Source organism: Amblyomma maculatum, unplaced genomic scaffold (genome assembly GCF_055883805.1).
Source record: "Amblyomma maculatum isolate TAMU_Amacu unplaced genomic scaffold, ASM5588380v1 scaffold_75, whole genome shotgun sequence".
NCBI lineage: Eukaryota > Metazoa > Arthropoda > Arachnida > Ixodida > Ixodidae > Amblyomma > Amblyomma maculatum.
In genome coordinates, this window is record NW_028146800.1 from 112,727 (window position 1) to 126,022 (window position 13,296).

Here is a 13,296-nt window from a genome sequence, read left to right on the forward strand (position 1 = left end):
AAGTGAAAGTTTGATCTTGAGGAATTTTAAGCGTTTGTGTTCTTTAACTGAAAGAATCAGGCAAAGGAAGAAAATTGACCAATATAGTTGCCTTCACATGGGAAACATAAAAGTAATTGCATGAATATAATCTCAATGGCTTAGAGATGAAATGGTAATGAAGTGAGAAAATGAAGCCATTCCTTCCGACAGTGTAAAATGTTTACTTGAACTACGGTACTATAAAGAATTTGACTGTCATCTCAACTTTTGTGGTTCATCTCTGTTCAAATTGTTTATTTTCTAAGGCTTTGGGAAATAACAGCTGGGATAAGTGGACTTGGAAACTGGAATGTTGGGCTAGCTTGACAAAATCACAATCTCTCACAGAATCAGGGAAGAGGCTGGACAAAATGACTCAAAGTTCATAAATACGAATTGGACAGATTTCTGTTGTCTCATTTTATAGAAAATACTGGAATGCAATGATGGTAACAGAAGTTGCCCACGTGTTGAATGTTTGTATTTTTTATACCCGAAGTTAGTTTCAGCATATGTTGGATGCTTTTGTTATGGCCCCATATTGTTTTGTTTAAATACCCTTAATATGATCATGTATCTAATATGAGTATACGTCATATTCTGTTTTATAGAGACACCATGCATGATTTTGGGAAGAATCTGCGAGCAGCAAGCTGCAAGTTCAAAGTGTATTTTTACATTACATTTTAGCGCATTTATAACAATAAAGGTTGTTTTGAAAGTGCTAATTTTTGTGTCTTCTTTAAAGATATTCTGCGAGTCAGTCTGCAGCTTGACAGCAGCAGCAGTGGAAGTCCTTGATTAAAAATAAAAAGGAACAGATCCAAAAGACAAAGAGAAGCAGTTGAACTTTGCTCTTGAGGCTCGATTTCAGAGCGGCACAAAGTTTAACTTAAATTTTGCTCAGCTTCTTACAACCGAGGCTATAGGAAATTCTAAATAAATGTGTTTCAGATTCAAATAGCTGAAATGATATTGATGGACTCTTATAGGTTGATATTGATGGCTTAAATATGCTTTATGTTGAACGATAAAAAATGTTGAACTGATGCTGTACTGTACAAAAAAGTGCCTAATGTCATTGGACCGTGAAGTGAAAACAGGTCAAGTTGTAATATTGACGCTTTAAATGTATTTCAGACTGACACAGCAACCAATAATATGACGGCACATTGTACAATGGCACATTGATGACTCCGTTGTATTTCTGGTTCACAAGCAGTACGTCAAAATGATTAGCACCACCATCATGTGGGAATGACAGCCAGCCATCATACTGACGGTATAAGTGTATTATACCAAATAATGAAATGAACCGTCATTTGAGAATGACGATCAACTGTCATATTTACAACTTAAGTACATTATATCGAAATGAAGAAATGCATAGTCATTTAGAAATGATGGTCAATTGTCATATTGACGGTTTAAATGTATTCCAGTTTGACACGTAAAGATCAAAATGACTAAAATGACTAATGATCAAATGACTAAGTTGAAATGACGGATAATGCTTGGAAATAGAGCTGCCAAGAATTTTCCGTCATTTTGACCAATTTTTTTTTACAGTGTAGCCGAGAAAGTAATGTGTTGGATGCCAAGGTCAGACGTAGCAAATTTGTCTTGCCGAGCTGTGATTTCAGCTGTCTTGTAGCGCAGATGTGCCATGATACAGTCCATTGTGAGGCCTTCTTTAATTCTATTCACACCTCTCGTGCTGACAACCGCAGGCTGCCTCAGTGGGGACGTGTCCACATCGAACGCTTGGACGGAATGCCGCGTTCTTGCGACTAAGCGGTTCAATGTGCAAAGCTTCTTGAAATGTTGAGCGTCCGTAACGGTGATACGTTGCAGTTCGCAGCAGAATGAAAGCGGCGAGTGGCCATAACTACGAAGTGCTGAGCCGGAGCACTTTCCTCTATTGCGTTGGTAACGGCCATTTTGGTGATGTTTGTGACATGAACTTTGAGAGCCGTGAAATGAGGACCACTCACCTGCTCTGTGTGCACACGCAGAAGAGGTTGCCATCGCCCTCGCAGCCTCAGACTCCTCCTCCAAATACATCATAACCGACTCGCGAGGGGCTTGTCGGAACGTCCAGCAAGGGTGGACTGCTCCTCTAGCTTACCGCATATATAAAAATTGCAGTCGAGATTCGGATCCCGCGTACCGATTTTTCGTTTGGGCTCCAGGTCACCAAGGTCTCCAAGGGAATGAGGCAGCCGACGCCGCCGCCCGCGCGCTTTCTCTCCGGGCATTTCCCACGGGACCCGACGCGGACCGGGATTTTGATTTCAGCCCAGTGTACAAATTTAAAGAAATATGTGAATATTACAGATCTACGCACCAAACTCTTCCCACCCCGTGCAAAGGGCTGGGGAAGGCTAACGAGCGGGTGCTCCTGCGCCTGCTCACCAATACAATGTTGTGCCCAGCTATTCTAAAACATTTTGATCCGCAATTCGACGGGCTGTGCTCGCACTGTGGGGAGGTGTCTGACATCTACCACATAGTGTGGGCCTGCCAGAAAACCCCATCTTTGCCCCCTATCCCCAACCCCACCCGAGAGAACTGGGAGGCGACCCTGTCCGGCTCCTGCACCCTAGAGGCCCAAAAGGTCTTAACGCAGCGCGCCCGGGCTGCGGCAAACGCCAATGGAGTGCCTGTCTAGGCATCCCACCTAGTGCACATACCTATATGTATTATAATAATAAATGTTTTCATCGCCACCACCACATTTGACTTTTGCGATACTTCAAAGCCATGCTGCATCCTGTAGCTGTTTTAACCTTGAGAGGAGGACTTGGAGAGAGTCAGGGAGGCAGCGGTCATTTCTTCGAGCACTGTCGGCAATGACGGGTAATCAAGGGGCACCGTAGCTTGTGGCGTCGGTGTGTGCGTTCGGCTAGACGCGAAGTACGGCGCAGCGTCCATCTGCTCGTGCACCGAAGTGAATGTCGCCAGACGTAAAATCTTGAAGGTCACAACTTCTGGATTCGTTGTGGCGGCAACACCGCCCACGTGTGGCCCTGGAGCAGCCGTGGTCGTGGTAAGCCTTAAGCGTCGAGTATGCTTATTCCGTCACAAACTATGGATCCTTGAAAGGCTTGAAATCAAACGGCGAGCCAAAAAGAACATTGTTGCGAACAGGTGTCGAACACCTTCACTGAGTGTTTCGATTGCAAATACGTCCCCCCGCCCCCGTCTCGGGCCTAAAATCCGCATAAACAGATCGAAAAACAAGGCGCCGAGGAGCATAAATAATGTGCTGCAGGCGTTCCATGTTCAGACTCGTTAAATTTAACTGACCGTGCGACAGCCATGGCTCACAGCGCACCAACTGCGCACACTCAGTTAGGGTTCAAGGGAATCCCGGCCTCTGCGGCTGGTAGGCGAAATGCTAGGCGCCCGGCCTATCTCATTTCAAGAGTCACTTTGGGACGTTAAACCCCAAAACTAAATCAAACCAAACAATGCGGGTTTTATCGGTGCAGTTGCGTTATCTGACCAGAACGCCTATTAAGCGAACTGCTTGTTTCTGCAGTGGTAGGATCTGATCAGAAAACTGTAATCAGAAATACGTATAGGCGATTGGCTCACAATTATGAAATTTGTAATTTTTTCTTATTGCGTGTGTTCTTTGCAAAGTAGTGAGGACATGCACATCGATGAAGTTACGGAAGGGGAGAAGGTAAAAAAATTAAGAAACGCCTTTTGAATCACGCTGTCTATTAGTCTCTTAAAAGCAGAAATGTAGTTATTTCACTCTGAGTGAATGTTTGTTTTCTGCTTTTATGACTGTGAGACATGTTTGAATAGTGGCAAGATTTTGTACTGCAGCTAATGATAGTGTGATGTGTGTCATGCCGTTTTTTACCCCTCGGATTTTATTGCTGTAGCTCACCACACAAAAAAATAGATTCAAGGTTTGAAGTTAACCGGCAAAACATAATCTGAATTAATCGAAGGCACATTTATAAGCAGACCATGTATAAGCACAATTAGGCAGTCACGCAAAGAAACCAAACTAACAGAATTTCGCTTGCCTACAGGTAGTTGAGAAGATTTGAGAAATCTTTGTATGGTCGCTCATATCAAACAAAGGCGTTTGCATTCTCAGCTGCAGTTTTAACAATGCCGCCTAGGTGGCTTGAAATGTTTGCTTTAAATTATAGTAATTTTGCTCCCCCTGTTTTGTGCCTGAGAAGCACAACCGATGTTATTGTGTTGCAACAAGGAAGGAAACGGCAAAAATTAAAAATGTCAATATTTCCTTTCGATTTGCACATAAGTTCAACAATTATCGCTAAATTCAGAAATATAGCCTAGGACTGACCACAACAAAAATTCCCCCCACGCCGACCTCTCTAAAAACGAAAATAACAATAGAATTTCATCGTGATCATGCTTACATGTTAGTTAAGGAACAAGAAAAGAAAGCGAGAGACAAACCACGAATAATTTAAAAACACCCATTTGACTAAGAAACCTTCTGCACGCAGATCTGGTTATCACCAACACCTTGGAATCACATCAAAAACAGCATATCCCCCTTTAGAAAATCAAAAATAAAAAAAAAAATCATGCGGATTTATTATGTGTGTAAGACCTCGAAAAAAACAACGCTAGTGCATTTCAGTGTACAAACAGCGATGTACAGTTCGTCCCCTGCATGGTGTGCGACCGTAGGATATCGTGTCAACGACGCACCACTGCGCTTCCGATTGCTGTAATGCTCGTTGGAACAGGAAAATAATGCGAGTAGCGATGCACAACACTCCTCTACAAGCATAGCTGGTAATGCGCGTTAACGACATAATTGAAGAAATCTTGCTCACAAGCACGTATTCTACTCGATACTCCCGCCTGACCTGCAGTCTTGAAATTCCAAACGCGCACACTGTGCACAATGTCGCATTCCTGCTGAAAATTTGCAGCACAGTTGCATTCTTCGCCGAAACCATTCTCGATGAGGGCACTACCCGATGCTACTGCTCAGTTCACATTAACTATAGATGCCCAAACAATATACAAAAAATGCATATAAAAAGAAGCTTAAATAGTATTGTGCGGAAAAGATGCTTCCAGCGATTCCATCTTCCGTCGCCTAGATTTGTGGTAGTCAGCAAAACAACACATACGTTTCTCAGCAACACAATCTTTACATTTATCTATTGCTTTTCTGGTGTTTTGACGTTGACGAATGCAATACTTTGATCGATGTGGTACTTAGCCGTGACGTCATACAATAACACTTACAAAATCTGTTTTGCGTAAATAAAGTCCAGGCATGGCCCGTTTTTGGTTGTTGGCTCTGAGGCACAATAGGTCAAGCTCAGAGGTCACGGTACAGTTTAAAATGTCACGAAAATGCTCGGCTAACCGTTCTAACGTTTCTATGCAGCTGCTCCACAAGCAAAAAAGTAAAGACTACTTTCAGACTGAATATGGCTCTGGATTAGTGCTTAAAAAATATTATTGGAAACGTTATTCTGGAGGTCGCTGCGGAAACGAATTTCCTAGGTGCCGTTATCTCACAAGCAATTGGATCGAAGACACATGCGCAAAATATAAGTAAAAATCAATAATCCCGTTTTTTTTTTTTTGACAAACGCTACTTGTATTTTTCACTTCCAAAACGAAGCTGCTGGTTTACAAGGCTCATGTGTCACAAATTCAAGAATACGAAAGTGTGATTTGGTTCCCTTCCGCAAACATGAAATAATTATACTCTAGTCTCGGCAACTAAAAGTTTGCTTTATATATAATAAATACCGCAAACACACTCCCACACACACCAATTTATCCCAGCAGATCTATCTCCACTAGCAAGCCGTGCAACTTTGCAACGACTGTAGATTTTAAATATACTATTTCATAAAGCGTTTAACATGAATCCTGCTCTATATGTCACATTCAACCATTGCAGAGCCCCCCCCCCCCCCCCCCCCACCGTAAGGAAGACTTACGCTTCAAGAGTAAATTGAATGGGTGGTAACATTCAGATGTTCTACATTAAACCACTTCAGTATTAATCCCCGCTGGGACAGACCGTACCTTCAAATAAATAAAACTACTGGCACCCATGCAACAGATGACTTCACTGAGTGAAGATGGACTACTTCCCGGAAAAAAAAAAAAATTCACATTGGTGCTAGTAGTTTTAATGTTGATTGCTAAGAAATGTACATAAGGCGTCTGTGCTCAACGTTTTCCTGGATGTAGAATAAATTATATTATAAGACGTGCTCATACTAACACGAAGTTCCATCTTCTACTGAATGGTTTTGGTGCAAATGCCTTCATTTTTGACTTCTTACTTTATAAGGCTTCGTCCCGTCGAATTCAAGAGTCCCTAAAATGCCTTATTGCATCAATTGGGTTTTACCTGATCTCAATGGTTCAATGTAAATATTGTAACAGTTGTTACAATAAAGAATTACTGCAACCTCTGAACGAGGGCACTGAGAGAGCTGAACCAGGAACGCGGGCAACAGGAACGAACGGGCCGACACTTCAACGTCCTCTACTTCTACCGATTGCGCTCCTTCTTCACTTCTAATGCACGTGCCACTGTCCCCGCCTGTGGAGCATCGCCTCGATGCGGTGTTACCATCAGGCAGAAGGGCGGGGGAGGAAAAGCATTCAGGAGTTACACCACCATCTGACATCACGGAATAGACGACATGCAGCCTGAAAGCCAGTGGGGGGTCACTCGTAATATGGCTTCATTCGCACCGCATACACAACGTCGCTGCGCTTGCTGTTGTGCGATGAACGAGCTGGTGTGGCCAGTGAAACCTCATACGTTACGTCGCTGAGGCAGCGGACAGCAAGGTAAGGTCCGATGTAGTGGCGCAGTAACTTTTCGGACAGCCCGCGGCGACGAACGGGCGTCCTAACCCACGTATAGTCACCCGGATTGTAAGCAACGTTGCGGCGTCCAAGGTTGTAGCGGTCAGCATTGATCTGCTGCTGACGGTGAATGCGGTGTCTGGCCAGTTGCCGCGCTTGTTCCGCGGGCTAAACATAAGTGGCGACGTCGACGTCAAGTTCGCTCTCACTGTGAAGGGGGTCCACGGACAGCATAGCATCCAGTGGGGTGGTAACCTGTCGGCCGAAGACTAAATCGAACGGAGTTAACCGGCTTGATTCTTGCTGTGCGCTATTATACGCGAATGGTGCATATGGAGGAATTTTCTCACATGTTTTGTGCACGATATTCACATTCATCGAAATCATGTTAGTCATGGTCCTGTTGAGGCGTCCCACCAAGCCATTTGTCTTCGGGTGGTAGGCTATTGTACGTCTATGGCTGGTATGCGTGAGCTTGAGCACAGCCTGAGTGAAGCGAGTCGTAAATGCAGCTCCACGGTTAGTGATGATAGCTGCAAGAGCGCCATGATGTAGGACAATGTTGTGGACAAAGAATTCGGTGACTTCAGCAGCAGTACCGTTTGCAAGTGACGTGGTCTGAGCGTACCGTGTCAAATAATCTGTCGCGACCACAATCCACCGTTTCGATGTGGACGACTTCGGAAAAGAGCCGAGGAGGTATATGCCAATTTTCTGAAAAGGGGTCTTTGGGGGTGCTATGGGCTGCAGAAAGCCGCCTGGTTTCGGAGGAGGAGTTTTGCGTCATTGGGGCAATCGCGGCAGTCGGCGGTGGCACGCTGTGCAGACAACTGCTTCCCATGCTATTTATGTGTGCTTCATAGGGCTTCTACAATCGTACCAGGAAATTGCGTAGGAAGACACGTGCGGAAGAGCAACGTATCTACAACGCCTACGAGTGCCGCCAGCCACAAGTGCCGTAGTGACGTCACGTGCTACCCAGGCTACATAAGCATCCCCTCTTCGGATCTGCCATCCAGTCGGCGGTGGCACGTTGCGCAGACAACTAACTGCTGCCCATGCTATTTATTTGTGCTTCATAGGTGAGTGCACCTGCATTGTGTTTACCTATACTCGACCAAATATTCCACTGCTTGCCACTGCCCACTAGTTGCAGTGTGTTTTTGTTCACGATGTCGACGGCCACTGCTGAAGTCATGAAAGCCATTGAAGATTTCAAACACGAAATGCGTGTCCAAATACGCTCAATGAATCAGAGCATAACATTTTGTTCTGACGCTGCTGATGATTTCAAAAATGCTCTATCTGAGCTGAAAACTGTGACTGCAGAGGTCAAGAGGACAAAGGAGGAATGTGCTGCCTTAAGGCAGGAAAACAAGGACTTAACTGAGAGGCTAAGTAAAGCTGAAGGGAGAATTGTTGAACTGGAGCAATACAGCCAGTTGAATAATGTGGAGATAAAGGGCTTGCCACTCACCGCTAAAGACAGAGCGGCTGAAAATGCCTTGCAAATCGCACAAGCCACCAGCATTCCTCTCGACCTTGCAGACATTGACATCGCGCACAGCGTTAAAACCAGAAACAACAAAGACATTAATCTGGTTGTAAGATTCACAACCCGTACGAAAAGGAACCAGTTTCTTGAGGCTGCAAAGAAAGCAACCCTGTCAACTACTGATATTGGTTTCACTGGTCCTGCTCAACGGATTTGCGTCAATGAACATTTGACACCAGACAACAAACGCCTTCTTGGTGCCACTATTGCAAGGAAAGGGGAAGTGTCCTGGAAGTTCGTGTGGACGAAAAACGGCAGCATACTCGTGCGAAAAACAGAGACATCTGGTATCGTTCGGATTAACAGTCATGACGATTTGCTTAAAACGACGTAAGGCGACGTCATTACTCGATGTTGTTCTTGCTTTCTTGCCTCTGGAAATAGTATCGAGCTCTGCACCTCTTTTCACACCTTCACAATTTAATAAACATGTTAGCCTAGATGAAAATAAGCAACTCATGTTAATGCATTTCAACATGCAATCTGCCATGAACGAAGCTGACCAATTGACTCAATTTTTGGCAGGCTTAAGGATTTCGTTTGATATCATGGTATCGTCATGACACAGATGTTCTGCGAATACCGGGGTATAACTCTTTTTATGTTAACCGTGCTACAAAACGTGGGGGAGCTAGTGAAAAACGCGTACGCCTGCGAACTTTTATCTGATCACTGCTTCTGTAATGGTGATATCGAAATGCTCACTGTGAAGTCCGCACGCCAAACCTTTTCTGTTCTTTACCGCCCCCCCCCCCCCCCCCCAAGGAAACTTAGCCATGTTTTTTGACCACTTCGAGCGCGAATTATTCTTTTTTAACACAGAAACCTTTTTTTCCTGTATAGCGGGAGACTTCAACATAGATATTAACAGAGTAAGTCCAGCACAGCAAAAGCTTTCTGCGCTTCTCGGGGCGACTGGATTTCACAACGCTATCAATAGTCCCACACGCATCACTGCTACCTGTTCTTCGGCGCTAGACCTTATAGTAACAAACAGTCATAATACACTCTTTTCGGGCCGAATCGCAATAGATATCAGTAATCATTTACCTGTTTTGCGCCTAGACAAACAAGTCCGTACGAAGGCAAACGCACAGGCTCATTGGCAACTTATTTCTCAAGAAAGGCTTGAGAAATTAGGAGACGCATTGCTTTAGTGAACTGGGATCCCGTATACCGAAAAAATACAGCTGAGGGCGCTTACCGCAAATTTCTGCAAATTTTTCTCTTATTGTACAATTACTGCTTCCCTATGGTTGACATAATTCCATGTAAAAATGCTCGTAAGCCGTGGATGAACCGTCGCCTCACGCGACTCGTGAAAAAGAAACAAAAGATGTTTGCTCAGTTCATTAAAACGAGAGATGCGGAAGTACTAGCGAGATTTAAATCATTGCGCAATCAGTTGAATACAGAAATTAGGATAGCTAGGGCCGCTTACTATAACAACTTGTTTGATATTCAGCTTTCTAAAAATCCCAAAGAAAAATAGAGGTGCTTAAACTTAGTTTTAAATAGAAACACACACAGCAGGAACATAACGAGCTTAATAATCGAGGATAAGGAGACGTCAGGTTCATGCCTTGCAAACACATTTAATAAACTCTTTTCCGAAGTAGGTTACAGCTAATTCTATGCCGGAATCGCGAATTGCTTAGGCGACAAGATAGAGGCATCTCTCTTCTTAAGACCAACGGAGAAAAGAAGTTTTTCAATATGCCGAAAATTAAGACACCTGCAGTCTTGGTGCACATAATATACAGAGCCGACCAGTTAAGTACATTCTTGACATAATTACGCCATGCATAACCTATATATACAACACCGCACGTATTACAGCTCATTTCCCTACTGACATGCAGCTAGCCAGTGTAGCCGTGATATATAAAAAAGGCGATGCGAACAAGTTGTGAAACTGTAGGCCAGTGTCTGTACTTCCGTATTTTTCTAAGGGTTTAGAACAACTGATTCGCATCGGCTTCCAACATTTTCTGCAGAACTATTCCGTAATAACCGACTGTCAGTATGGCTTTACACAAAATAGGTCCACGGAGCATGCGTTACTCGTCCAAAAGGAATACATTTTTAAAAAATTGTGAGTCACAGCTTCTAACTATTGGTGTTTACGTTGATTTCAATAAAACCTTCGATTGCCTAAATCACGATATTCTTTTTGCAAAACTAGAGAACTATGGGATACGCGGGCATGCTCTCCGCCTAATCAAATCCTATCTGAATTCACGGTCTCAGTATGTGGTGATTAATCATACCTCTTCAAAGATTTTAGGAATTTCGAATGGCGTGATTTCAATAAAGCCTTCGATTGCCTAAATCACGATATTCGTTTTGCAAAACTAGAGAACTATGGGATACGCGGGCATGCTCTCAGCCTAATCAAATCTCATCTGAATTCACGGTCTCAGTATGTGGTGATTAATCATACCTCTTCACAGATTCTAGGAATTTCGAATGGCGTCCCTCAAGGCAGCATTTTAGGGCCACTCCTGTTCAATATATATATATATATATATATATATATATATATATATATATATATATATATATATATATATATATATATATATATATATATATAAATGACATCCCTAATATCAGTAACCATGCAAAATACATTATATATGCAGATGACACCAGCCTATTTTTTTCTTCCAATGACGTACAAAGCTTAGCAGACACCGCAAACCGCACGCTCTTATCGCTTGCCACATGGTCATCAGCCAACTCATTAAAGATAAACAAGGAAAAAACTATAGCAGTACTCTTCTTTCCTAAAGGAAAGCAAGTACTTTTCCGCCCCTCGTTATACCTCTGTGGCAGTGTAATTGAGTACGTGGACAAACTCAAATCATTAGGTGTAACGTTTAGCAGTACGATGACATGGGATGCCCATGTTAATAATATTGTGTTAACGCTTTCTAGAATGGTCGGAATTACTTCACATAACACGCATATTCTACCTATCAAAACTAAAATTACTTTATATTATGCATTTTTTTATTCCCACCTTAGCTATTGCCTCCTTGTCTGGGGCAATACAGTGGTATCTAATGTCATTACACTGTAAAATTACAAATAAAAATGCTTCGCGCCATTGTCAACGGGACGTATGATTCGCCTACTAGACACATTTACCTACATTATAATAATGTACCTTTCAACAAATTATTTGAGAACAGATTTGCATGTCTCTATAAATCAACGATAAAAAAGGGTGATTCATTGTTTTCTGAAATTGTTCCCATTACATGTCGCTACTCACCATACGACATCAGATTGCAGAGTAGGTTTGCATTACCAAAGTGCAGAACTAACTATGGGTTTTGTATGTTGAGATTTATTGTGCCGAAGTTCCTAAATACCCCTCTGAGTGACCAATTGAATATTGTGTCTTTTTCTTCCATTCGTAAAAGCTTTATTCAGCAATCTATGCTACAGTGATGTCAATTGTGTTTGAACGTACTGTGCCACTCTGTGTTATAGCCTCACGGTCATCTGCGTCTATTATTGCTGCCAGTTATGAGACATGTTCTGTGAACCTTGTTCTATAGATGCACTTGTATTCATTTTTTTTACCAGTGGTGGTTTTTTCCTTGTGCCCACTGCTGACTTGTAGGGGTGGTGAGGCCCGTCAAGTGGTGTATAATTCACTGCTTTTTTCTCACCATCCTCTGTTTGCATGTACAAACTGAAAGAAAGATTGATTGATTGATTGATTGTTACGTATTTACGCACTGATGCTAGTAAACTGGACCAGCAATATTTAAGCCGAATCTTCGCCAGTTTGCGACTGACCCCCAAGTGGGCCGGTGGATGGTTCATAGTGACAAGCGCTCAAGATTTCGGAGTATAACTGGGATGCACAACAAGCAGAAACGTCTCCCTGTTGCGGTCAAAGTTGCGCTTGTAGAGGACTCCACGCTGCAGAATGAAGGACTGTAGTCCACGGCGAAACACACGAGGTACACTAGCATTAGAACCCTCCGCTACTTAATGAGTGGCGCCAACTAAGAGTCAATCCGTTGAAGCTGCGCCATACGGGAGACGCTGATGGCACAAAAAATAGGGAAATCTTCGGTGATGTCTGGAGTAGCCGGTTCCACTGGCGCTCGTGATAAACAGTCCGCGTCTTGGTGCTGGCCACCCGATTTATAGACTACTGTCACATCGTACTCCTGCAACCTGAAGCTCCATATGGCTAATCGCCTAGAAGGGTCTTTAATGCTGGCTAGCCAGCATAGCGAGTGATGATCGCTGACAACACGAAATGGTTGTCCGCAGATGTATGGTCGGAATTTACTCAGAGCCCAGATGACGGCAAGATACTCTTCTTCTGTCGTCGAATAGTTCCGTTCCGATCGACAAAGTGTGCGGCTCGCGTAGGCGATTACTCATTCTGCGCCATGAACCCACATAACGCGCTATCGCGTTATATGGGTTCAGAATAAACAGGTTTATACTGAACCCATATAAAGTTCAAAACAAAATAAAGTGACGATATGGAGATGTAACCGGAGACAATCTTCGGTATCTAGGTCAAACAGGAGAGACCATGTCCGGTATTCAACTCAAACCAAATGCACCAGCTTTTAGAGCACATATGCCGAAAACTATGTCCTTGTCGGAACTCAAACCGCAAGAATAAGTTCTGTCTGAAGCTTACAAGTGATACAGTGTTCCCGCTTCGCAACTAAAATGGGATTGTAGTGCTCGGCAGGACGAGTCTTACCGGATTATGCTAAAGCGCTTATTGACAAGCATGAAAACGTAGAGTGAATCCCACATGTGTGCAGGACTTGAGCGGTACAGTGCAGATGCAATAAACCTAAACTAAAGGCAGGCACTAA

General features: G+C 43.4%; 1 pseudogene; it reads left to right on the forward strand.

The window, feature by feature from the left end:
• The first annotated feature begins 11,324 nt into the window (after positions 1 to 11,324).
• LOC146170685 (uncharacterized) lies at positions 11,325 to 11,890 on the forward strand (annotated as a pseudogene).
• The last annotated feature ends 1,406 nt before the right edge of the window (positions 11,891 to 13,296 follow it).